General features: G+C 40.0%; 1 pseudogene across 1 annotated transcript in view; it reads right to left on the reverse strand.

Annotated features, from left to right (window-relative positions):
• Positions 1 to 6,218: 6,218 nt before the first annotated feature.
• Positions 6,219 to 27,363, reverse strand: part of LOC308609283 (transmembrane 9 superfamily member 2-like) — a 92,139-nt pseudogene continuing 70,994 nt past the window's right edge. The window contains exon 14 of the transcript in view: positions 6,219 to 6,286. The product of the transcript in view is annotated as a transmembrane 9 superfamily member 2-like (transcript). The remainder of the gene's footprint in view (positions 6,287 to 27,363) is intronic.

Raw genomic sequence — 27,363 nt, forward strand, 5'->3', positions numbered from 1 at the left:
ATAAGGAGCGAGCCCCTGGCTTCTGTGACTTCTGTGACTGTGAGGGCCTGTCTTCTTACAGCACCACAAATACCAGCTGCCGGGAAGTCCTCTACACTTCTGCCCCCCTGCCTACCTCCCGCCATCATGCCCACTGCCTTCACCTGCCTCACTCCCCCTGCCCCCGCTGTGCTGGCCCTTCAGGAACATCCCGTTCTTGAAGCTCTGTGTGCTCACTCACCCCTGTTCATCCCTGCCCACCAGGAGCTGACAGGTTCACAGGGACCCAGGGGCCCGTGGCAGCAGGGAAGGACCGAAGTGAGCAATAGGATTAAAAGTATTTTTCTGTCTCCTCCCCAACTCCAATCCAATTTAGAGATGAGGGGATACCTACTTCAAATTCAACAGGTAAGGACAAGTGCCATTTTATAATAGGAGGAGGTAGGCACCTCATACCAAAAAACACACACTACAACATATCTTTGGGAGCACATTCAACCCTGTAGATACTGTCCAGTTATTTCAGCAAAAAAAAAAAAAAGAAAAACACTAAAAAAAATGTACCTATAAAATTGTAAGGTGCCTGATATTGCCTTATTTTCTATGTAATTAACCAATTAAGCTAGGTAAAGTTACTTCAAAAGATTTTTTTCATACTACCTGAAGAGTAATACACAAGATTAAACTGGCTTTCTTTCTTAGACTTTGCCAAAATGCTCTTAAAAATGTCTGAAATACACCATTTGGAAGAGAAAAATTATGCCATCATCTGGTAATTTGAATGCTCCAAGATGAAACCCACAGAGGTTGTTGGGATAAAACAGAGAGTACCAATTTCAACTAGTGGACTGTATTTTTTCCTCATAACTGCCTTCCCCCATATTTTGAGGAAAAAAAATCAAAAGAAGTGTTTTCCCCTCATAATGTCTTTTTTATTGTATTCCTCTTTAAGACAAACCCTCGGGCTGTCAGGAGAGGCTTCTCTAAGCAAAATGTCTTTTCCCCCAGAGCAGACAAAAGATTAAAGGAACAGTTGGCCGTGAGCCAGTTACCAAGATAAGAGAAAATCTGGTCAGTCATGGCTTTTAACCCTCTCAGTCCTTATCTGTGTGTCTCTCATTTTCTGTGGGCCAGACAGGTGCTCCTGGCCCCCTCAAAGCCCCTCCAAGCTTAGGCATGAGGAGACAGAAGCAGTGAACCACAAAGAACAGATCATAGCCTAAAAGTCAAAGAGAGGCTCCTGTCATAAATTCTTTCCAGTTACTTACAATCTCTTCCTCTACGGCAAAGGCCCAGCTTGCTTACAGCAGTCTTCTGCTAAAAGCAGCAAGACTGGCTGAAGGAAGAACTAGGAGAGCTAAAATCCACAGCTAAAGTTCACTGCTCTTTGGTAAGTAGAATAAGAATCCTCAAGGTAAATGAAGGTCACCAATGGGTGTCAAATGTTCCCATCACTGCCTCTCAAAGCTTGTATATCTCAAAGTATACACACCAAGGGGAAAACACAGTAACTTGTACACTCACAAGAGGTTTGCTATGGCCAAAGATTCGTTACTGGATCTCTCTTGTTCTAAAATACAGGCAAAAACAAGATGGGTTTAGTTTGGTGCTTCAAAGTTGAGTGGATTCCCCCCTCCCTTCATCTGTGCTACAACTTTAATGTTAAAAATTTGGTATTTTTGTCTGTTTCAGTGGTGTATTCCTTTCTGTAGTAATTCTTCTAAATGTAAGCTATTACTGTATATAAAATATGTGTTCTTGGAGATAAGGTGCTAGATATTAGATTTATGTGTCCATAGATAGTGTCACCCTCAAAACTGGGTAGTACGTACATGTAAAGTTAGTTAATAAAATGCATGCAGAATTCTATTTGTGACCCACACCTTGGTCAGTTTCTGAAGTAGAACATAGTATATTTGTGTTTAAAGTTTTCTTTTTAAAGTGTACACTGCAGGATGTATAAGAGGCTCCAAGGTGGGGTGGGTGGTGGGAAGTGGTGCCTTTCATTCCTTAAATCCCTGGTATAGTATATGACAGGTGAGAACTTATTCTGGTACAGTTGGTCATTACTGTGACTTAATCGTCTTGGCCAAAGTCCTCGCTGGCAGTTCTCCACAACACGCTTGGCACTGCTACGCCTGTTTTCCATTCATTGTATAGAATGCAAAATCAAAAAAGACAATCCTTTCATCCTTAAAGAGCAAAGGCCCCAGGACAGGCTACTGGAGTCCTGTTAGCAGGATGGAAAGAATGATGTAGTCTCAGGATCCAACCAGTACCTGACTGTGAACTGGCAGGGTTTGCACTGAGCAGATCTATATTGCGACCATCCCTGCCCTCCCAGAGCAGTACCAAAAACCAGAAAAAGGCTGCTCTGTTTAGTTTTTTTTTTCTTTGACCGGTTGCCTGAGAGATAAGAGAGCATAGATGGGTAAATAGATAAAGAAGTAGCGGGACTCCTCCGGGGGTCACAGCTAAGATGTTTGAGAATTACAATCGTATAGCAATGGCATTTGCATCAGACAAGAAAAGAGAACTATAAGATGAGTTTATTTTATTTTAAGAGTAAAAATATTAAAGCTGAAAGCTATATATATTGAATAATTTCTAAAACTGCCTTTAATACCAAATTTTATGTGCTGTTTTTGAGACTGAAAGCAGGAGGAAAATGCATTCAGTCAATAAACAGTTTTCTTTAGTATTTTAAATTTAGAATTTGAATTTTTCCTTTTCCTTATCAAAAAGTATTTGTAATTTAAAAGTGCCTTTTCAAAGGATTGCCAAACTACAATCCTGGGGCCAAGTTCCCACTGGCACAACTTACCTTCAGGTGCACAAAAGGGGTGGACTTAATCCTCCTCTCCCCAGCAAGAAGAGAAACCCCTTCACACCCCAGTCAAATTCATACATCAACACTGTTACACGGGTCGGTAGTCTCGGAGACTCTGCCCAAGGACAAGGTTTCATATATTGGTTGGCTTTAATTGGATCCTTTCTAAAATGGTTACAGTGCATGTTCTTGCTGGACAGGAATAACAGACTCCTGCTTGGGGAATACAGAGTGATTGATGTTTGTGGTTTAACTAAATATTATTAAGTAATGTTTGTGTTTCTTAAATAGGTGCTGTTAATCTGTCCTTGGTATATTCTTCTTAAATATGCTGAATAAAGTCTAATTTTAATGCGTGTATCTGGTTATTATGCCAAGTTCCATGGAAAACACATAAGGGAGGGAGACACATAACTAGTTCTCTATCCCTTCTCTTTTGCTTGAACAGAGGAAACGGGGGGAAACTAATTGTAGTACGCAGCAGAATGAAATAGATGGGCTCCAATGCTTCACATTGCACTATTCCAATATAAGGAATATGCAGTGGGAGGGGGGAGTCATCTTGAGGGGCTTGCTGGAAGAGGGGAATCTGCTGAGTCCTCTGTGAATAAAAAGGATTCCAAAGTGAGGGTGGTCAGGCTTGGAAAACAAACTTATGGTTACCAAAGGGGAAAGGTGGGAGGAGGTATAAATTAGGAGTTTGGGATTAATACACACTACTATGTATAAAATAGATAACTAATGGGGACCTACTGTATAGCACAGGGAACTCTACTCAATATTCTGTAATAACCTATACGGGAAAAGAATCTGAAAAAGAATGGATACATGTATATGTATAACTGATTCACTTTGCTGTACTCCTGAAACTAACACAACATTGTAAATCAAATATGCTCTCCTACAAAATAACATTTAAAAAAAACAAAGTGAGGATGGGTGGGCAGAGTGGAAAAATGTGGCCAGGCGGTTTGCGGGGCTCCCAAGTGCCAGCCTTAGTCTCAAGGCCATGAGGTTTGGGGGGTTGGGCTGAATAGGCTTTGTTTTAGGAAGCAGTACTGCCCAGCACCTGGGTCACCCCCACTGGGCTCCTGGCCCTTCCGTCTTGCTACTCATGACCAGGACACCTCCCTCGGCACAATTCAGCCACACCAACACCATTGTCACCCCACCCACACACACACACCCATACACCCAGAGTCCTGACTCACCACGGTTTACACAACAAGAGGCAGGAGCATGATCTCTCAAGCCCCAGTTTAAGAAACTGGCTCAGCCTCTAACGCCAACCATGACATATGAAAACACAGGGCACAGATGAGATAAGCAAGTATGTGTAAAACTTAAGAGCCCACTAGTTCCTCTCAAGTCGATGTGCTTGACCTACTAGTAGCCCTTCTTCCCATAATCTCATCAGCAGTGGTACAAGGAGCTGTGCCCTCGTGCTTCCACGCTCGCTCGGAGGCTCAGGGAGCTATTCATCCCCATTTCAATCAAAGGAAAGTGCTCTTCTCCATTTTTCACTCCAAAATCTAAATACTGACTTACGCGCTGTTATTTCGAGATGTTCCAAGGTGGCTGCCGTGAGGCCCGCCCGTGGTCGCCTTTAACCTTGGTTTATGAACAACGTCCAGGCAATGACCTTCTCGTGCTGCAGAAATACACTTACCATCTAGAAAACTACTACCACCAGTGCAAGCAAGTGAGCTCGTGAGCTCCAATAAAACTATCAGGCAGCAAACCTGTATTTAGAGAAGGGGCCGGGTTCCAAGGTATCTATCGCCTCAGAGAAGTTCCTCCTCTCAGGCAGGGTTTAGGGCTCGGCCTTCGATTCCGAGACTGAATGAAAGAAGGTTGAGAGGGAGCTTCCCTGGTGGCACAGTGGTTGAGAATCCGCCTGCCGATGCAGGGGACACGGGTTCGAGCCCTGGCCCGGGAAGATCCCACACGCCGCGGAGCAACTAGGCCCGTGAGCCACAACTACTGAGCCTGCGCGACTAGAGCCCGTGCTTCGCAATGAGAAAGGCCGCAATAGTGAGAGGCCCGCGCACCGCGATGAAGAGTGGCCCCGGCTCGCCATAACTAGAGAAAACCCTCGTGCAGAAACGAAGACCCAACACAGCAAAAATAAATAAATAAACTCCTACCCACAACATCTTCTTTAAATGAACCAAGGACTGATCCCTAGAGCAGTTCAACATTAAAAAAAAAAAGAGGGTTGAGAGGATCTGAAAATGCCACTGTCAAGAGACACCTTTGACCTTCTGTAGCCACTCCCTCTCCCCCAGGTCCGGTCAGCTCCAGGCCCCAGTCACAACCCTGCTCCTTCCAATGCAGAGGAAGGCCTACTACTGGTTACTGAACTAGTTTCTTCTTCCCTGAGGCAACTAGTCAGCTCTTACTCTGTCTCCCACTCTCTCAGAATGCAACCCCCTGACCTGTCCCTCCTCATTCTGGACTCCCCTTCAAGGGCAACACCACCTCTTTGCTCCCTGCACCCACCAACATGTATTCCACAGCTGGAGGGCGGCTTTGAGAACGTTCATGAATTGAAGGGTATGTGAAGATAGTTTTCAAACGTTTACCTCAATAAGACCAATATTTATCAATAAAATGTATCACAGAACAATGTATGATTTTCATGACTGCTCCCCCAAAACTGCAAGCTCAAAGAATGCTTGCAATACAAATTCCCGACATTTGGGAAGTTGTGATGCCGGACTATTGTTGAGTAGAAGCAAAGAAATCCAAGAAAATTGACTCCAAAGATTTTGTATCTACACACAACTAAGTCACACTTGCACATTCTCAGCCTCCAAAGGCAGCAAACAAAAAAAGACAACCAACAACCAGAAATGTGCCAATTTAACTGAGGAATAAGACAGCAGTATCTGGTATTCCATAAATTCTATATGCTAAACCAACGCATATTTTTAAAGTGATCACCCAGATACAAAGGTGTAATATAGTTTGTACAATCAACTTAAATTGGAAAATTTCACATTTTACCTAAGAGTTATTTGGCAGTAGTTCTGATGCTCTAAGCAGATGAAGAAGAAAAAAGAAAAAAATTTTTCATCCAAAAAACCAGTCTACTCAACTTTTTTAAGGAAATGTGCTTCCTTTGTTCTAATTGCTTTAAATCAAACCCTTTTATGGTATTGTTTCAGGAAAAATATTACTTAGAATGAACCTGCCTTCCAACCTGGTTTTTTTTTTTTTTTTTTTTGTCCATACAATCGTATTTTGTGTCATACAAACTGAGGCCGGACAATGAGGTTTTTAAATTGATAGATATTAAAAACATGCAATTAGAAGCATACATATATATCTCTATAGATGTTCATATAGCTACAGATATATATTCAAAAGCAAGGGTGATGTGCCTGGAAGCCTCTGGGGACATTATTTAATCCACTTTCACCACACTGTAGAGTTTAGTAATAAAACAGAAGCAGGAAAAAAATTCAACTGTCCCTGAAACAAAATGAAAAATATCCTTGTTAACCAGACATTATAGAACATCAAAGTAGCTTTCTCAAAAACGCAAAGCATGTCCGTTTTGAGGTGGAGCACTCATTCTCTAAATCTCAAGACTCAGACTTTATCAAATAAAAATCACCAGGCTCTCTTGCTGAGCAAAGAGGATGAGCAGCAGGGCTGCAGGCAGTCACCTGGAAAAGGGTGAGAAGCCATTTGATTGAACACTGCAGGTCTCTAACCAAAGCAAAGTAATAAAAATGAGTAACTTGGGCTTTCCTGGTGGCGCAGTGGTTGAGAGTCCGCCTGCCCATGCAGCAGACACGGGTTCATGCCCCGGTCCGGGAAGATCCCACATGCCGCGGAGCAGCTGGGCCCGTGAGCCACGAGCCATGGCCGCTGAGCCTGTGCGTCCAGAGCCTGTGGTCCACAACAGGAGAGGCCACAACAGTGAGAGGCCCGCGAAACGAAAAAAAAAAAAAAATGAGTAACTTAAGTTCTCTATTTCAAAAAGGATCAAAAAAGTGCAAGGCTACTTTCTTTTTTATTTTCTTTTTAAAAAATAAATTTATTTATTAATTTTGGCTGCGTTGGGTCTTTGTTGCTGCGCACGGGCTTCCTCTAGTTGCAGCAAGCGGGGGCTACTCTTTGTTGTGGTGCGCGGGCTTCTCATTGTGGTGGCTTCTCTTGTTGCAGAGCACGGGCTCTAGGCGTGCAGGATTCAGCAGTTATGGCTCACTGGCTTCAGTAGTTGTGGCTCTCAAGCTCTAGAGCGCACGCTCAGTAGTTGTGGCGCATGGGCTTAGTTGGTCCACGGCATTGTGATCTTCCCGGACCACGGATCGAACCCGTGTCTCCTGCATTGGCAGGCAGATTCTTAACCACTGTGCCACCAGGGAAGCCCCCAAGGCTGCTTTCTAACACAATAAACTTTGTATAACTTGCTTCAATTTTAGAAAATGTAAATAACCATTACCTACGTAGCAAAAGCAGGAATAATCTATTTACTTACATACTCAGAGAATATATTAGTTTTCTAAATCAAAGTTTTGTATAATTAAGCTTGAGAAACAGCCCATCTCTGGGGACTTATCCTAAAGAAATGATCCCATAGAAGAAAAAAATTACATGCAAAAGGTGTTCATAATACTGATTTATCACATTGAAAAGTCACAACCAACCAAAATGCCCCCAAATAGATGACTACCTAAACGATGGACTAAGATGAAATAAGATAGGCATCAAAAATGACAAATATAAAGCAGCATGGGGCAATATTTATAATATGGTGTCAGGTGAAAAAAGCCAGACCTTAAAGAACTCCCAGGCATCACACCTATGAGAACACTGCATAAGCCTAAACCTGTAGACTACAGCAGAGCATGAACAAAAGAAGATACCTTTATATTTTAGGGTGACATGATTATGGACAAATTTTTCTTTAACATAGAATTCCATTGATGTTCATACTATAAAAATAAATCTTCAGATGACATTAAGGTCTAATGACTTAACTGAAGAAAACTCTAATAAGATTTCCAAATCCCATAGTCTAAATGGGGCACCCTAAGACAATTTAATCATCTAAGAAAACATCTTAATAACAAGATCACAGAAAGCTTTAGGCAGGATTTGTTACCTTTTTCTATGCCGATTGCTAAATTTATCAATAGAATAACTTTCCATCCTATATACCATCATGCCATTTCCCTCCCATCCTACAAAGCTCCTTGTCAGGAGTCAGTATGGTACAGTGATAAGACCATGGGCTCTGGAGGGACACAAATCTCCTCTGTTGGTTACTTGTTGATCTTGGGCAAGTGACAGTCTTGCCAAGCCTCAGTTTTCTCAGCTGAAAAATGGGGGCGATAATACCTATTCCTACTTTTGGCTTCCTTTTTTGAATCCAACAACTTCAAAGGTTCAGGTGCATGGCTAATATATGTCTCTGAATCTAAAACACTCCTGATTTCAATTTGCTGCATATTATTCCCATAAATCATTAAAATGTCTACGAATTCTCAACTTTTTGATGCTCTATTTAAAGTACCAAATTGTCTCCTACCTGAAAAACAAAAATCCATCAACCCTCACATTGTTCTGATAGTTGGCTGAGCTAAAGAATCTGGACTCTGGAGTTAGGCAGACACTTAGCTGTATGATGATGTAGAGCAAGATACCTATCTCCTCTGTGCCTCATAAGTGAAAAGGAATCATATCCCCACCCAGCTAACAGGCTTGACCTGACAAAAAAAGGATAAAATACATTAGAGGCACCCAAGAAATGATAGCTGTCACTGATGTTCTGATCTGGGGCTTGAAAAATATGTTCACATGGGATTTATTTGACTAGTGTGGAAGTCCTCAACATCACTTGTAGCTTGGAATCACCGGGGGAGATTTAACAAATACTATTGCCTGGGTCAACTCCCCCCCCCACCTATGCTGATTTAATTGATCTGGGATGCAGCTTGAGTGTCAAGAGTTTTTAAATCTCCCCAGGTCCTAACATGCAACCATGGTTCAGAACCTCTTGGCTAGCCTGTCTTCCTTAAGTATGAAGAGAGGTGTGGAAATTTCTCTCCTAAGGGCCACTGTACCACACAAGTTAAAAGCAATGTAAAGGATCTGGAGAAATTAAAATATTTTTTTCTACAGCTCAATTGCTTGTACTACAACTTGAGGGTAGAAAAAGGGAAATGGGACAAAAAGGGAGAAAATTATCACTTTGGTGTCTTTGCCTACTTTTGCCTCAGGACAGAGAAAGTACTAAACCAATACTAGAAGTGTCCTAGTTTCTTTCTAAACCTCATAACCTTTTTTCATTAGGTGGGGTGGTACATAACAAAAAGACAATCCAACCACAGGATCTTGAATGAGGCAGTCCAAGACAAGCAGAGAAACCCGTTTTCCCCGTCCTTTCTCTAATTGCAATTCTATAATGAAAAAAAAAATTCACAGTCTGATCTAGAACTGGCATCCAATACACATTTCCTCCAGGGCTTTCCCAAAGTAGTCATGAGCACTTGAAAAAGAAGAAACTAGCTATATAAAACATTTTGAAAGTCTATCACATTCTATGTAACGAGATACAAACAAACATTTAAAGAGGCTTTCCACAGTCACAGTAAATTCCAATATACATTAATTTGAGAATTGGCAGCTGTGAATAAGACACGCAGAAAAGATTTTCCTAAAGCTGGAATTAAAGCCATTGCACAGAGGAATAAAGAGAAAGTGTGTTTGGAGGAAAGGGTCTTGGGGACCTTGATTCTCCTCAGCCACATTTGATTCAGTATTCAGTAAGCACTTTCTCTGGGCCTGGCACTTGCCAGGTAATGTAAAGGATAGTAAAGGGGGCTCTGGTGGGGAACAATGTCAGTGGCCGCACAACATAGCACTATTTATACAGAGGCCACAGTCTGAGACTTGGAAAGGACCCCTAACCCCTCGTCTTTCTCGCTTCCACATCTTATCAGTCACCAAGACCTGCCAATTCCAACGTGGAATTTTTTTTGAAGTACAAATATTTTATTTACATGCTTATTTAAATACTTCTTTTCCTCAACTAAATACTTACTGTGATAACAGAATACAATTGCTTTCCCCCTCTCAGTTGGTAACCTGTGAAATTATTTGTTTTGGTGTTTACATACATAGGAAAACATCTTTATAACAAGTTTTAGAACTAAAGAGGAGACTGAGATTCAGTAACACTGCCATACCCATTAAAAGTGCCAGCAAATGGATGAAAATATTACCAGAATTCATATTACATATTAAACCACATTTTTTCACATGCACGTTATTGTTAGGATTGGAAGAAAGTGGTGTTATTTACTGCAGAAACTCTTAATAGATACAATTTAATATAATGTTTAAACATATTTTATACTCATTCTTGCATAATTGTATAATTTGTTATGAAAATAAAAATCAGAGATGGTAAATGTAGTTTTCACTGATTCCTTGATTGTTTCTGTTTACTTTCCGAGCTCGATGCTCTATCATTTATAAATTAATGTTTTCTGTGATCTTTTCTCTAAAAACTTTATTATCACTTCCAGAACATAATTGGCATTGTTTTTTTTTTTATGGGAATCTTCTGAATCCATCCCCTCCATCCATCTGTCCATCTCTGTAGCCATTGGGTCTTAAGTCACACTCTCTTCATCTCTCATCTAGAAAACTGTCTCCTGGCTTGTCTTCACTTCCAGTATCCCTCTCAAATCCATTCTCTGTCAGAGTGATTGTGATATTTCCAAAACACAAGTTTGATTGCCAGGTCCCTACTTACAAACCTTTAATAGCTTCCCATAGCAAAAGTACTTAAACCCCGGAGGGTATCAGAAACCTTTTAAGCTGGCTAAAAATACAGATCAGCAAGGATTTTGATTCAGGGGCTTTGGGATAGGCCCTGGGCATCAGATTTATTGGTTTTAGGTAGTTTTAAATAATTTCCACAAGTGAATGTAAGGCACACCCAAGTCTGAAAATGACGACTATATATGATAAAAATTCCAACTCCTTAGTCTCAGCACACAAGGCCCTCCAGAATCAGACCCTGGCCCGCCTCTTTAGGCCTTCTTCCTGCCATTTGATGCCTTAAATTTTAAACTCCCTAACCCCAAATTACCTGAAGATCTCTGTGCTTTCACAAAACTCCAGGTTAACTCTATTAGGCTCCTTACCACGATGCATGGAAACGATCTGTTTAGAGGGCTTCTCTCTCCAGATGATAGCCTTGAGGCTAGGGGTGAAGTCTTACTCAGTTTTGTACCCCCAGTGCATGTGTAAGCTCCATGAGGATAGGGATTTTGATCACTGCTAAAGCCCCAGCCTCTAGGGCAGTTCATGACATACAGTAGGTGTTCACTATATTCTTCTTGAATGAATGAATGAATGATGAATAAATGGCAGGAACTTGGAGAGGGCATCATAGAGAATGTGCTATAAAGCTGGATTCAGAGGCGTTTGAGGATGGGAGACAGCTATTCCAGATAGAGGGGAAAGTACCCATAAGCCTGAAATAACTAAAACCCTGGCAGTTTTAAGGAACAGTGAGAACCATGGCAGAGGGGTTGGAACATTAAGGGTGAGTGATCAGAAAATTAAGGGAATATTAAAAAGAGCATATAGGAGGGCTTCCCTAGTGGCGCAGTGGTTGAGAGTCCGCCTGCCAATGCAGGGGACACGGGTTCGTGCCCCGGTCCAGGAAGAAGATCCCACATGCCGCGGAGCGGCTGGGCCCGTGAGCCATGGCCGCTGAGCCTGTGCGTCCGGAGCCTTGCTCCGCAACGGGGGAGGCCACAATGGTGAGAGGCCCGCGTACCGCAAAAAAAAAAAAAAAAAAAAAAAAAAAAAAAAAAGAGCATATAGGAGAAAAGACCGCAAAAGTAGGTGGGGGCCAGATAATGAATGATAAGTTAAGAACTTTGGATTTGATACCATAGGCAACTGGGAGCCAGCAAAGTTTCATATGCCAGAGAGTGAGATGAACAAATTGACCAAGACAGTGACAATGATGATGATGATAATAATAATAATAGCTGAGATTTACTAAATATTTATTATATGCCTGGCTCCAAGTTAAGTGTTTCACCTGTGCGATCACTCTGAGATAGGTGCTATTATTTTCTATAAAGAAATGGAGGCTCAGAGAAGTAAAGCGACCTGCCTTACAACACACAGCCAATAAGCAGTACAGCTGGGACTCAAAGTCAGTTCTACCCTGACTGTTCTAGAGTGGAGATAATCAATACGGGCTGAGATGACCAAGAACTGCTTTGTACAGAAAAATACCTCAAAGAATAAGCAGCAGTTGGACAGGAAATGCTTGAGGATAGGAGTAAGAAATCAACTCAGGTATGAGATGCCAGAGACATAAAATGCACAAAACAAGAATTCAGCTTTTGCTTACCTCTGGGGAAAAGGAATACTTCCCTTCCTTTGAATATTTTTAGTATGATGCTCAAAACTAGAAGAATACTGGCTACCACAGGGCCCAGGGTTAGAATAGGTCTGTAACTACTTGCACTGGGAAAAATGATAAGACCCTGAGGTTTTCAATATCCTTGAGAATAGAGAACACTCTGTCCTGTTAATTCCTACAGCACCTGGCACTTTGGTCCATAAATATAAGCAGAAATCAAAATCAGCTGGAATTAAAGAAGTAATGGAATTATCCCAGAGATTACACTGGCCTTGACTCCCTCTATCCTAGAATAATGTGGAAAAATTGGAAGGATGTGCCTCTATTTTTTTTAAAGAAGGGCTGGAAGGGTTGAAGGGGCATGGAAAAGACTTGGGATAGTCTCTTTTCATCATCTATTCCTGAGCGCAATACTTCATTGCTTTACATGCACCTGTCTTCATTCTCCCAATTACAGGAAGTCCACCTGATCAAATAGAGGCCCACAGAGCAGATTCCGCAGGCATCCTTTGGTGGTTGGTTTAGCCCCACCTCAAAGAAAGTACCTCTTTCTTAAGGAGGACATAGAGAGTTGTGTTTAAGAGAATGAACTTTAGAGTCAGAGCAACCTGGGTTTGAATGAATCATAGCTCCCACACTTACTAGCTGAGTGACCTTGAACAAGTCACTTAATCTCTCTGAGCCTCAGTTTCCTCATACATGCAATGGGAATAACATGACCTACACCTCATAATAATCAGACAATTAGGTGAAAATTAAGTGAGATAAATGTATGTTTCCATATTCCCTATTAGCACATTGCCAAGCCCATAAAAGAAGTAGTTTAGTAAATATTTGTTGGTTGGTTAACAATTAGCACTAATACATCTTTATCCCTTTTTGATCTTTTGGCCTTTATAATTGAAATTTTTAATAAGACAGAGACAGCTTGGTATAATAAAGCACAAAAGGCCCACTACAGCTAACATTTGTGTGTTAAGATAATTGGACATTTCCTTCAATACAGTGTATTTCATCTTGCACTGTGTGAGAACATTCTTCACTTTAGTGATACAATGTTATACAGTAGACACTCTCAAAATATATTGAACTTCAGTCGCTTCTTTTAGTGAATAAAAATATATTCAAAGCATAGACAGTGAGAAAGCCAACAGAAAAGCACTCTGCACCCGGCTGATACTTCTTCTGGGTCGTAGAAACTCTTTGAATCACGCTGGCTTCAATTACTGCACAGTGACTGGTGGCTCAGAGTCTCAAGACTCTAAACATGTTCTCTTGAGATGAACAAAACTATATTTTGAAAATAGCATTAACTCCCAAGTAAAAGTGAGGTCCAAAAACAGTTCACTCTAGACCAGATTTCTTAAACAGCAGTACTATTAACATTTTGGGCCAGATAATGCTTTGTTGTTCAGGGCTGGTCTGTGCATCATAAGATGTTTAGCAGCATCCCTAGCCTCTACCCACTAGATGTCATTAGCATCCTCCCAGTCATGACAATCACAAATGTCCTATACGGGACAAATTTGTCCCTGGTTGAGAACCACTGCTCAGGAATAAAAGACTGTGGCTGAATGCAAACATTTATATAAAATATTTAATTTATTACCCAATGGCAATGCAGCCAGGATTTATATTAAACCATAAACTCCATTATTATAATAGAACATAGCATTTAAACACAAAGAGAAGGAATCTTAAGTATTAGATTATTGTGATCTTATGTCTATTACATCAAACTAGAGATACATTATTTTGATTAACTTTCTTAAGATTTTAATGCATTGATATCGAAAACAAAACTTGATGCAAATAAAAAATCACTAACTATCCTCCAATCAAGATCGAGTATCCAGGGCTTCCCTGGTGGCACAGTGGTTGAGAGTCTGCCTGCCAATGCAGGGGACACGGGTTCGAGCCCTGGTCTGGGAGGATCCCACATGCCGCGGAGCGGCTAGGCCCGTGAGCCACAACTGCTGAGCCTGTGCGCCTGGAGCCCATGCCCCACAACAAGAGAGGCCACGATAGTGAGAGGCCCGCGCACCGTGATGAAGAGTGGCCCCCGCTTGCCACAACTAGAGAAAGCCCTCGCACAGAAACGAAGACTCAACACAGCCAAAATAAAGAAATAAATTAATAAACTCCTACCCCCAACATCTTCTTTAAAAAAAAAAAAAAGATCAAGTATCCATATGTGTGCCAACCATGAACATCCATTAGAGATCTGAGTAAAGTGATCAGATTAGAAGAGATCACAGCCTACTTGGTCATGCACAGACTTAGTTTCTTTAATAGCCAGTTTCTTAACAGCTGGTTAAACTAGTTATACTAAAACCAGTTAGGATTTTGGGCAAGTCACCGAACTTTAACTGAAATTTATCTTTGTCTCTACAATACAAGGTTTCCCTCCTGGTACCCTTTGGTGACATTATTGGTATATTGTGGCTTATCCTTCTTCTTCCTGTTCTTTGAATCCTATTTCAAAATGTTATTTACACATCTGTTAGTGTGCTATGAACTGAAAATTGGGTAGAGGAACACCAGCCACAATGTACCTCACTTCCTTTGCCTCAAAAAATGAGAGGAAGAAAACAATGGGGTGTCATTTTAGACATACTGAGTTAACAAAAAAGAAAACCACTTTTTCAGGGTTTTTTGGTTATTGTTTCTTTAAAAATAATATTCAATGCCAGCCAAGGCTGTAGAGAAACCGATACAATACTGCTGATGGCAGAAAGCCATAAAGAGCCATAAAAATATTTATGCTTTTTGACCCTGTCATCCCATTACACAGACTATCCTAAGGAAATAATCCAAAATGGCGGGGATTCAACAGTGAGGAAACAGTTAAGTAATCTGCTCAATAGATTAAACAGCCATAAAAATGGCAAATATAAAGGATATGTAGAAACATACTCAATATTGAAAAGTGACAGCTCTGAAGTCTTCTACTTCCATTGTGATGCCATGGATGAATTCAAATACCAAAGAGAAATGTGGTGACCACAAGGAACAGCTTTGGATAAATGCGTAATTATTCTAAATTAGTGTGAAACTCTTCATCACTTTTTACATGAGTGGATATTGCTAATTTTAAAGTTCTCATTTAAAAAAATCACTCTCAGAAAGGTTTGTCTACAGCAAGAAAGAGTAGTCAGCAATTAAGAACTATACTTTTGTGTACATCTATATTCTTAAGACTAATTATTTAATTAAGGATGTCTTCCTCAAAAGTGAAACACCATGAACAGAGGTAATAAGCCTTGCTTCCTGCTGTGAACCTCAAAATGTAACAGTGAAATGTAAAGAGATGCCATTTAAGAGTCTTACGCAGAGAGGGCTTCTTAAACAACAGTTCTAGAAAACTGATGTCAAAAGCACACTTCATGATTTTACTAATTTTTTTCCTGATATGAACAATAACCAGGATTTACTTTGGAGGTTTCTCCTACCCATGATTTAATTTTAAAATAGATATGGAGATGTCTTTTTCTCTCTCTCCCCCCCCCATATGAAAAATAATTTGCTCTGATTCATGATGATGACATAGGAAGATCCTGAACTCACTTCCTCTCATAGACACACCAAATCTACAGCAGTGTATGGAAAAAAATTCCTCTGAAAAAAGCTGTCAGAGAGCCCACTTCACGTGGGGTAAATGAGAGGGAAACCACATCGAAGGGGATAGGAAAGGCTGAGACACAATCTCACCGTAAACCCCAAACCCGGCATGGTGACGCACATTCGGAAGGGAACTCAAGACCTTGAACTTCTTTCTGAGGAGAAAAGCATTCATACCCTATATGGAGCGCTCCACCCTTTAAGACTGGCATCTGTAAATAAACCCCCCAAACATCTGGTTTTGAAAAACAACAGGGCTCACACCCATGAGACCCAAGGGGCTGATACAAACTGAGGTTTGGCTCTTAGGGCCCCACACACAATCTCCAAAATATACAAACAGCTCATGCAGCTGAATATCAAAATAAACAACCCAGTCAAAAAATGGGCAGAAGATCTAAACAGTCATTTCTCCAAAGAAGACATACAGATGGTTAAAAAGCACATGAAAAGATGCTCAATATCACTAATTATTAGAGAAATGCAAATCAAAACTACAAAGAAGAATCACCTCACACCAGTCAGAATGGTGATCATCAAAAAGTTTAGGGCTTCCCTGGTGGTGCAGTGGTTGAGAGTCCACCTGCTGATGCGGGGGATGCAGGTTCATGCCCCGGTCCGGGAGAATCCCACATGCTGCGGAGCAGCTGGGCCTGTGAGCCATGGCCGCTGGGCCTGTGCGTCTGGAGCCTGTGCTCCGTGGCAGGGGAGGCCACAGCAGTGAGAGGCCCGCGTACTGCAAAAAAAAAAAAAAAAAAGTTTACAAAGAAGAAATGCTGGAGAGGGTGTGGGGAAAAGGGAACCCACTTATGCTGTTGGTGGGAATGTAAACTGGTGCAGCCACTATGGAGGACAATATGGAGGTTCCTTAAAAAACTAAAAATAGAGCTACCATATGATCCAGCAATCCCACTCCTGGGCATATCCAGAGAAAACCATAATTTGAAAAGATACATATACCCCAATGTTCACTGCAGCACTATTTACGATAGCCAGGACATGGAAACAACCCAAGTGCCCATCAACAGATGAATGGATAAAGAAGATGTGGTACATACATACAATGGAATATTACTCAGCAATAAAAAAGAATGAAATAATACCATTTGCAGCAACATGGAGGGACCTAGAGATTGTCATACTGAGGGAAGTAAGTCAGACACAGAAAGACAAATATCATATGATATCGCTTATATGTGAAATCTAAAAAAAAGTGTACAAATAAACTTATCTACAAAACAGAAATAGAGTCACAGATGTAGAAAATAAACTTATGGTTACCGGGGGTAAGGGGGGGAGGGATAAATTGGAAGATTGGGATTGACATATATACACTACTATATAAAATAGGTAACTAATAAGGACCTATTGTTTAGCACAGGGAACTCTACTCAATACTCTGTAATGGCCTATATGGGAATAGAATCTAAAAAAAAAAAAAAACAGAGGATATATGTATACGTATAACTGATTCACTTTACTGTCTAGCAGAAACTAACACAACATTATACATCAACTATACTCCACTAAAACAAATTTTTTTAAAAAAGGGCCCACACGCAGACTCACTGGCTCCAGGGCACAGAACAGAAGCAGTCTTTTGAAAGGCACCCAGACTTGATGTGAAAGACTCCTTTGCTAATTTTAAAGCATTGGTCTGAAGGGATGGGGCCTGCTGGGATACTCTGAGACAGAGGCTGGTGGGTGCCATCTTCTGCTCTCCCTATGCCTACGTAAGCTAGCTGATACCATCTTTTCTTCTTTTATTTTTTCCTTTCTTTGCAGCAGGTGTCATCATTATGCTTCAGCCAGTGGGCACCATCTTCCTCCAAATCCCTCTGCCTTGCTAAAGCCAGCAGGTGCCATCTCCCTCACCTCTTATTTTATTTCCCATTTTCCTTTCTCTTCTTGTTTTCTTTTTCTTTCATTTTTTTTTCCTTTTTTTTCTGTGGGTGCCATCTATGCACTTCCCCTTTGCCTTGCTCCAGCCAGTGGGTGCCCTCTTCGTGCTCTCCCCCGGCCATATTCCAGAGTGCTGTATCTCCCAGAGGGGAGCTTCTACACACATCTGGCACCCCAGTTTTTACATATGGTGCCCTGATTTTTGCAGCTGCTGCCAGGGGACACCTCTGCATTGCCCGGCTCTGGTGGGCAGTGGGGCTTATGCTCACACGTCCCACAGGACTGTAACCAATGGAGAAAGAGTTCTTAAACAGCTACCACTCCCTGGGCCCAGCAAGAGGCAACAGACCCAGGGGCTCCTATTACCTTATCATCACAACTTCAGCCTGAGGGGCAGGCTTCTAATTAAGCCCACATCTTAGGGCTGACTGTAAACCTTCCCTGAGACTTTGGAGGATGGGAACTCTTATATGAGTCTGGTCCCCCAGTTTTTACATTTAGTGCCCTGGGTTTTGCAGCTGCCTCCCAGGGATACCCCTTGATCGCCTGGCTCTGGTGGCCAGGAGGGCTGGTGTTCCTGGGTCCCATGGGACAGTAACAACTGGAAAGACAGTCCTTGGCAACTACCACCCCCAGGGCACTACACAGACAGCAGACTGAGAGGCTTTTTGTGAAGGAGGCCTACTTGTTAGTCCTAAATCTTCGGCCTTAGGGGCAGGCGTTAGGTTTGGCACACATCTGGAAGCTATGGAGCTGCTCTCAGGGAATGTACGCTGAGGAACATCACCTTTGCACTCTCCCTCTACCTTGCTACAGCTCACCAGTGCCTCCCAGAGAGGAGCTTATACACTCATCTGGAGCCCTGATTTTTGAGACTGCTGCCCGACAGACACCTCCAGATCACCTGGTTCAGGGACCCAGTGGGGTTTACACTTGCAGTTCCACAGAAGATATATGTCTATTCTTTAAAAGCTGCTGCCTGAGGGTCTGGCTTTCAATCAGTCTGAATCTTGGTGCTGACTGAGATCCTCCCTTTTGAGACACCGAAAGGTTTTGGCACACCCTCGACTACTAGGAGCTACTAAAAATGAAATAGGCTGATGGACCTAGAGGCTGTCATACAGAGTGAAGTAAGTCAGAAAGAGAAAAACAAATATCGTATATTAACGCATATATGTGCAATCTGAAAAAAAACTGGTATAGACCAGCAGTCCCCAACCTTTTTGGCACCAGGGACCGGTTTCATGAAAGACAATTTTTCCACAGACCATGGTGAGGGGGACTGGGATACAGTGGTTCAGGAGGTAATGTGAGCGATGGGGAGGAGCAGAAGCTTCGCTCACTCACCCACCGCTCACCTCCTGCTGTGTGGCCTGGTTCCTAACAGGCCACAGACCCCTGGTATAGATGATCTTATTTACAAAGCAGAAATAAAAGACACAGACTTAGAGAACAAATGTATGGATATGGTGGAGGGGATGAACTGGGAGATTGGGATTGACATATATACACTATTCATACTATGTATAAAGTAGATAACTAATGAGAACCTACTGTATAGCACAGGGAACTCTACTCAGTGCTCTGTGGTGACCTAAATGAGAAGGAAATCCAAAACTGACGGGATACATGTATACGCATAGCTGATTCACTTTGCTGTACAGTATAAACTAACACAATATTGTAAAGCAACTATACTCCAATAAAAATAAATAAATAAAATAGGCCACTTGGATAATCACAAAGGTTTGAGAGACAATCAAGAGCTAGGGCAGATTTCAACAGTGAGGTTCATCTCCTACACAAGGCCAACCCTTCAAGGCTGGGAGAGGTGGCTATTTCATCTAACGCACAGGAACCAACACAGTCAAGCAAAATAAAGAAAGAGAGGAATATGTTCCAAATAAAAGAATAAGAAAACCTCAGGAAAAAAAAAAAAACCTTAAGGAAACAAAGTTAAGTAATTTACCTCATAAAGAATTCAAAGTAATGGTCATAAAGATGCTTACAGAACTCGGGAGAAAAATGGATGAATACAGTGAGAACTCCAACAAAGATGTATCAATAGAAAATATAAGAAAGGTTCAAACATAAACCACAGAGCTGAAAAATACAATAACTCAACTGAAAAATACACTATAGGGGTTCAATAGCAGACTAGATGAAACAGAAGAAAGGATCAGTAAACTGAAAGACAGGGCAGGTAACTCACCTAATCAGAGCAAAAAAGAAAAAGAATGAAAAAAGTGAAGATAGCTTAAGGGACTCATGGGACACCATCAAGTGGACTAACATTTGCATTATAGGAGTTCCAAAAGGAGAAGAGAGAGAGAAAGGGGCAGAAAAATTATTTGAAGAAATAATGGCTGGAAACTTCCCTAACCTGGGGAAAGAAACAGATGTCCAGATCCAGGAAGCCCAGAGAGTTGCAAATAAAATGAACCCAAAGAGACCCACTGAGACACATTACAATTAAAATGTCAAAAGTTAAAGACAAGGGGAGAATCTTAAAAGCAGCAAGAGAAAAACAACTTGTTATGAACCCCCATAAGACTATCTGTAGATTTTTCAGCAGAAACTTTGCAGGTCAGAAGGGAGTGACAATATATTCAAAATGATGAAAGAAAAAAATCCAACCAAGAATACTCTAGTTGGCAAAGTTATCATTCAGAATTGAATGAGAGATAAAAAGTTTTCCGGGGTGGGGGGGGATAAACTGGGAGAATAAGATTGACATATACACAGTACTATATAAAATAGATAACTAATGGGGACCTACTGTATAGCACAGGGAACTCTACTCAATACTCTGTAACGGCCTATATGGGAAAAGAATCTAAAAAAGAGTGGATATATGTATATGTATAACTGATTCACTTTGCTATACAGCAGAAACTAACAGAACATTGTAAATCAATTATCATCCAATAAAAAGTAATTAAAAAACAAAAGTTTTCCAGACAATCAAAAGCTAAAATAGTTCATCACCACTAAACTGGCCTTACAAGAAATGTTAAAGGGACTCCTTTATGCTGAAAAGAAAGGGCACGAATTAGTAACAAGACAACTTATGAAAGTATAAATCTCACTGGTAAAGGTAAATATATATTAGTAAAGGTAGTGGATTCATCACTTATAAAGCTAATAGGAAGGTGAAGGGGCAGGAAAATTTTTTAATTATTTAAAAATTTAAAAACCTAATATAAAGGTTAAAAGACAAAAGTAGTAAAAATAAGTTAGGGGATACACATAATAAAAAGATGTGAAATGTGACATCAAAGACATAAAACATAGAAGGAGAGTAAAAATGTAGAGCTTTAGAATGCTTTCAAATTTAGGGTCTTATCAACTTAAAATAGACTGTTATAAGTTGTTATTGGGTTGGCCAAAAGGTTCCTTTGGTTTTTAAGTAAAAATAAAAACCAAATTTTTCATTTTCACCAAGAACTTTATTGAACAATGTATTCACTGTTTTGTTCCACTACATTCTGCCATTTTTCAGGCAACTTCATAATTCCATCTTCCCAAAACTTTTTATCGTTTTGAGCAAAGAACTGTTCCAGGTGCCTTTTACAGTCTTCCAGGGAATTGAAATTTTTTCATTAAGAGAATTTTGTAAAGACCGAAATAAATGGAAATCCAAAGGTTCAATGTCTGGTGAATACGGCAGATGAATCAGAACTTCCCAGCCAAGATGTAACAGTTTTTGCCTGGTCATCAAAGAAACATGTGGTCTTGAGTTATCCTGATGGAAGATTATGCGTTTTCTGTTGACTAATTCTGGACGCTTTTCGTCGAGTGCTGCTTTCAGTTCGTCTAATTGGGAGCAGTACTTGTTGGAATTAATCGTTTGGTTTTCTGGAAGGAGCTCATAATAGAGGACTCCCTTCCAATCCCACCATCTACACATCATCACTTTCTTTGGATGAAGACTGGCCTTTGGTGTGGTTGGTGGTGGTTCATTTCACTTGCCCCACGATCTCTTCCGTTCCACATTATTGTACAGTACCCACTTTTCATCACCCGTCACAATTTGTTTTAAAAATGGAACATTTTCATTACTTTTAAGTAGAGAATCGCATGCAGAAATACGGTCAAGAAGGTTTTTTTCACTCAACATATGTGGAACCCAAATATCAAAGCGATTCACATAACCAAGCTGGTTCAAATGATTTTCAACGCTTGATTTGGATATTTTGAGTATGTCAGCTATCTCCCGCATGATATAATGCTTATTGTTCTTAATTAATGTCTCGATTTGATCACTATAAACTTCAACTGGTCTACCTGACCGTGAAGCATTGTCCAGCGAGAAATCTCCAGCAAGAAACTTCGCAAACCACTTTTTTTTTCCCACAAACCACTTTTGACACATCCAATCATTCACAGCACCTTCGCCATACACTGCACAAATCTTTTTTGGCGTTTCAGTTGCGTTTTTAGCTTACTTGAAATAATAAAGCATAATATGCTGAAAATGTTGCTTTTTTTCTTCCATCTTCCTTATTAAAATGGCTACAAAAAAATTCAGGTTTTTTTAACTATTTAACTATTTATTTATTTTTGGCGGTGTCAGGTCTTAGTTGAAGCATGCAGGATCTTCGTTGCGGCTCATGGGTTTCTCTCTAGTTGTGTTGCATGGGCTCCAGAGCAGGTGGGCTCTGTAGTTGCAGCATGCAGGCTCTCTAGTTGTGGCTCACGTGCTCAGTAGTTGCAGTGTGCGGGCTTAGTTGCCCTGCAGCATGTGGGATCTTAGTTCCCCAACTAGGGATTGAACCTGCATCCCCTGCATTGGAAGGCGGATTCTAAACCACTGGACCACTAGGGAAGTCCCTGAAAATGCAATTTTGATAAGTTTTTTTTTAAATGCATGCTATGACAGCTGTCACGATACAATCTAACAAAACTGTTTCGAATGAAGTTAAAGACAACTAAGCGCTACTAGAGCCATCTTATGGAAAAAACCGAATGAACTTTTTGGCCAACCCAATATATATAGTCCTCATGGTAGCCACAAAGCAAAAACCTATAGAGATACACAAAAGATAATGAGAAAGGAATCTAAGCATAACACTAAAGAAAGTCATCAAACCACAGAGGAAGAGGCAAGAGAAGTAGAAAGGGACAGAGGAACTAAAAAACAGCCAGGAAACAAATAACAAAATGGCAATAAGGACATACCTATCAATAATTAAATGTAAATAGACTAAATTATCCAATCAAAACACATACAGTGGCTGGAATGGATAAAAAACAAGACCCATCTATATGCTGCCTATAAGAAACTCACTTCAGACATAAGGACACACAGACTGAAAGTGAAGGGATTAAAAAAAAAAGATATTCCATGCAAATGGAAACCAAAAGAAAGCTGGGGTAGCTATATTTACACAAAATAGATTTTTTAAAGAAGACTGTAATAAGCTAATAAGGGCACTACATAATGATAATGGGTATAGAGGATACGTATCTCAACATAATAAAGTCCATGTATGACAAACCCATAGCTAACATCATACTCAAAGGTGAAAAGCAAAAAGCTTTTCCTCTAAGATCAGGAATAAGACAAGGATGCCCACACTCACCACTTTTATTTAATAGAGTATTGAAAGTCCTAGGCAGAACAATTAGGCAAGAAGAAGAATAAAAGGTATCCAATTTGGAAAGGAAGAAGTAAAACTGTCACTATCTACAGATGACATGATATTATGTATAGAAAACCCTAAAGACTCCACCAAAGAACTATTAGAACTAATAAATGAATTCAGTAAAGTTTCAGGATACAAAATCAATGTATAGAAATTTGTTGCATTTCTATACACTAATAATGAACTATCAGAAAGAGAAATTAAGAAAACAATCCCGGGCTTCCCTGGTGGCATAGTGGTTGAGAGTCCGCCTGCCGATGCAGGGGACATGGGTTCATGCCCCAGTCCGGGAAGATCCCACGTGCCGCGGAGCGGCTGGGCCTGTGAGCCATGGCTGCTGAGCCTGCGCATGCGGAGACTGTGCTCCGCAACGGGAGAGGCCACGACAGTGAGAGGCCCGTGTACCGCAAAAAACAAACAAACAAACAAAATCCCATTTACAATTGATCAAAAAGAATGAAGTACCTAAGAATAAATTTAACTGAGAAACTGAAAGACCTCTACACTGAAAACTGTAAGATGTTAATGAAAGATTGAAGAAAACACAAATAAATGGAAAGATATTCTATGCTCATGAATTGTAAGATTAATATTGTAAAAATGTCTACACTACACAAAGGAATCTACAGATTCAATGTATGAATGGCAATAAGGACATACCTATCAATAATTAAATGTAAATAGGCTAAATTCTCCAATCACAACACATCAAAAGTCCAGTGGTGGATTTCCCTGGTGGTCCAGTGGTTAACACTCTGTGCTTCCAATGCAGGGGGCGCAGGTTTGAACCCTGGCCAGGGAACTAAGATCCCACATGCTGCACAGCATGGTCAAAAAATAATAATAATAATAAAAATAAAATAAAAGTCCAGTGGTAATTTCACAGAAATAGAACAAACAATCCTAAAATTTGTATGGAACCACAAAAGATCCCAAATAGCCAAAGCAATCTTGAGAAACAAGAACAAAGTTGGAGGTATCCGTCCCTTGATTTCAAACTATATCACAAGGCTATAGTAATCAAAACCGTATGGTATTGGCATAAAAACAAATACATAACTCAATGGAACAAAACAGAGAGCCCAGAAATAAGACCACACATATATGGTCAACTAATTTATGACAAAGGAGCCAATAATATACAATGGAGAAAGGATAGTCTTTTCATAAATGTGTTGGGAAAACAGGACAGGCACACGCAAATGAATGAAACTGGACACAAAAATCAACTTAAAGTGGATTAAAGACCTGAATGTAAGACCTGAAACCATAAATCTCCTAAAAGTAAATATAGGAGGTAAACTCCTTGACATCAGTCTTGGTGATGATTTTTTTGGACTTCACACCAAAAGCAAAGGCAACAAAAGCAAAAATTGACAAGTGGGACTACATCAAACTAAAATGTTTCTGTACAGAAAAGGAAACCATCAACAAAAATGAAAAGGCAACCTACTGAACAGGAGAAAATACTTGCATATCATATATCTGATAAGGGGTTAATATCCAAGATATATTTTTAAAAAAACTCATCCAACTCAATAGCAATAAACTCCCCCCAAAAAATCCAATTAAAAATGTGTAGAGTGGGACTTCCCTGCTGGTCCAGTGGTTAAGACTTTGCCTACCAACGCAGGGGGTGAGGGTTCAATCCCTGGTCGGGGAGCTAGGATCCCCCATGCCTTGCAGCCAACAAACCAAAACATAAAATAAAAGCAATATTGTAACAAATTCAACAAAGACTTTTAAAAAAATGGTCTACATCAAAAAAATAATTATAAAAAAAAAAGTTTTTTAAATGGGCAGAGGATCTGAACAGACATTTTTCCAGAGAAGACAAAACATACAGAAGGCCAACAGGCACATGAAAAGATGTTCAATGTCATTAATCATCAGGGAAATGCAAGTCAAAACCACAATGAGATATCACCTCATACCTGTCAGAATGGCTATCATCAAAAAGATAACAAATAACAAGTGTTGGTGAGGATGTGGAGAAAAGGGAACCTTTGTACACTGTTGGTGGGAATGTAAACTGGTGCAGCCACTGTAGAAAACAGTATGGAGATTCCTGAAAAAAATGAAAATAGATCCAGCAATTCCACTCCTGGGTATTTATCTGAAGAAAACAAAAACACTAATTCAAGATATATGAACCCCTATGTTCACTGAAGCATCATTTACAGTAGCCAAGATATGGAAGCAACCTAAGTGCTCATCAATAGATGAATGGATAAATAAGATGTGGTATATGTTTGTGTGTGTGTGTGTATATATATATACACATATATATATATATATAAAATTCAGCCATAAAAAAAGAATTAAATCTTGTCATTTGGCCATTTGGGACAACATGTATGGACCTAGAGGGTATTATGCTAAGTGAAATAAGTCAGACAGAGAAAAACAAATACTGTATGATTTCATTTGTATGTGGAATCTAAAAAATGGAACAATTGAACAAACGTAACAAAATAGAAACAGTCATAGACACAGAGAACAAACAGGTGGTTGCCAGGGGTGGAGGGGTAGGTGGAGGAGTGAAATAGGTGAGGGAGATTAAGAGATACAAAATTCCAGTTACAAAATAAATAAATCATGAGATGAAACGTACAGTGTGGGGAATATAGTCAATGATTATGCAAACCTTTGTATGGTGACAGATGGTAACTAGACTTATCATGGTGATCATTTTGAAATGGATAGAAATATCAAATCACTATGCTGTGTACCAGGAACTAACACAGTGCTGTAGGTCAATTATACTTCAACAAACAAACAAACAAACTCATAGAAAAAGAGATCAGATTTGTAGTTACCAGATGTGAGGGGTTATACTTCAACAAACAAACAAACAAACTCATAGAAAAAGAGATCAGATTTGTAGTTACCAGATGTGAGGGGTGGGTGAAGAGGAATTGGATGAAGGCAGTCAAAAGGTACAAATTTTCAGTTATCAGATAAATAAGTATTAGGGTTTTAATGTACAATGATAAATATAATTAACACTGCTGTACGTTATATATGAAAGTTGCTGAAAGTAAATTTCAGCACAAGAAAAAAATCTTTTTCTATTTCTTCAATTTTGTAACTATATGAGATGATGGATATTCACTAAATTTACTGTGATCATAATTTCATGAAATCATTATGCTGTATACCTTAAACTTATACAGTGCTGTATGTCAACTATACCTCAATAAAAATCTCAATAAAACTGGAAAGGAAAAAAAATATACACCCTCCAGAAAGATTTTAGGGCTGTTACAATAGATGTAAGCATTTTATTACAAAAAAAAAATGGGCAGAAGATCTGAATAGACGTTTCTCCAAAGAAGACATACAGAAGGCCAAGAGGTACATGAAAAGATGCTCAACAGCATTAATCATCAGGGAAATGCAAATCAAACCCACAGTGAGATATCACCTCACACCTGTTAGAATGGCAATTATCAAAAACACAAGAAATAAAAAGTGTTGGCGAGGATGTGGAGAAAAGGGGACCCTGTGCACTGTTGGTGGGAATGTAAATTGGTGCAGCCACTATAGAAAATGGTATGGAGGTTCCTCAAAAAATTAAAAATAGAACTACTGTAAGATCCAGCAATTCCAGTTTTGGGTATTTATCCAAAGAAAATGAAAACACTAACTCAAAAAGATACATGTACCCCATGTTCACTGCAGCATTATTTACAATAGCCAAGATATGAAAACAACCTAAGTGTCCACTGATGGATAAATGGATAAAGAAAATGTGGTATATGTATACAATGGAATATTATTCAGCCATAAAAAAGAATGCAATCCTGCTTTTTGTGACAACATGGATGGGCTTGAGGGCATTATGCTAAGTGAAGTAAGTCAGACAGAGAAAAACAAATACCGCATGCTCTCACTTACATGTGGGATCTTAGAAAAAAAAGAAACCAACCAAGCTCATAGATACAAAGAACAAATTGATGGTGTCCAGA

This window comes from Mesoplodon bidens, assembly GCF_964165515.1.
Source record: "Mesoplodon bidens genome assembly, chromosome: X".
In the NCBI taxonomy this organism is placed as follows: Eukaryota; Metazoa; Chordata; class Mammalia; order Artiodactyla; family Ziphiidae; genus Mesoplodon; species Mesoplodon bidens.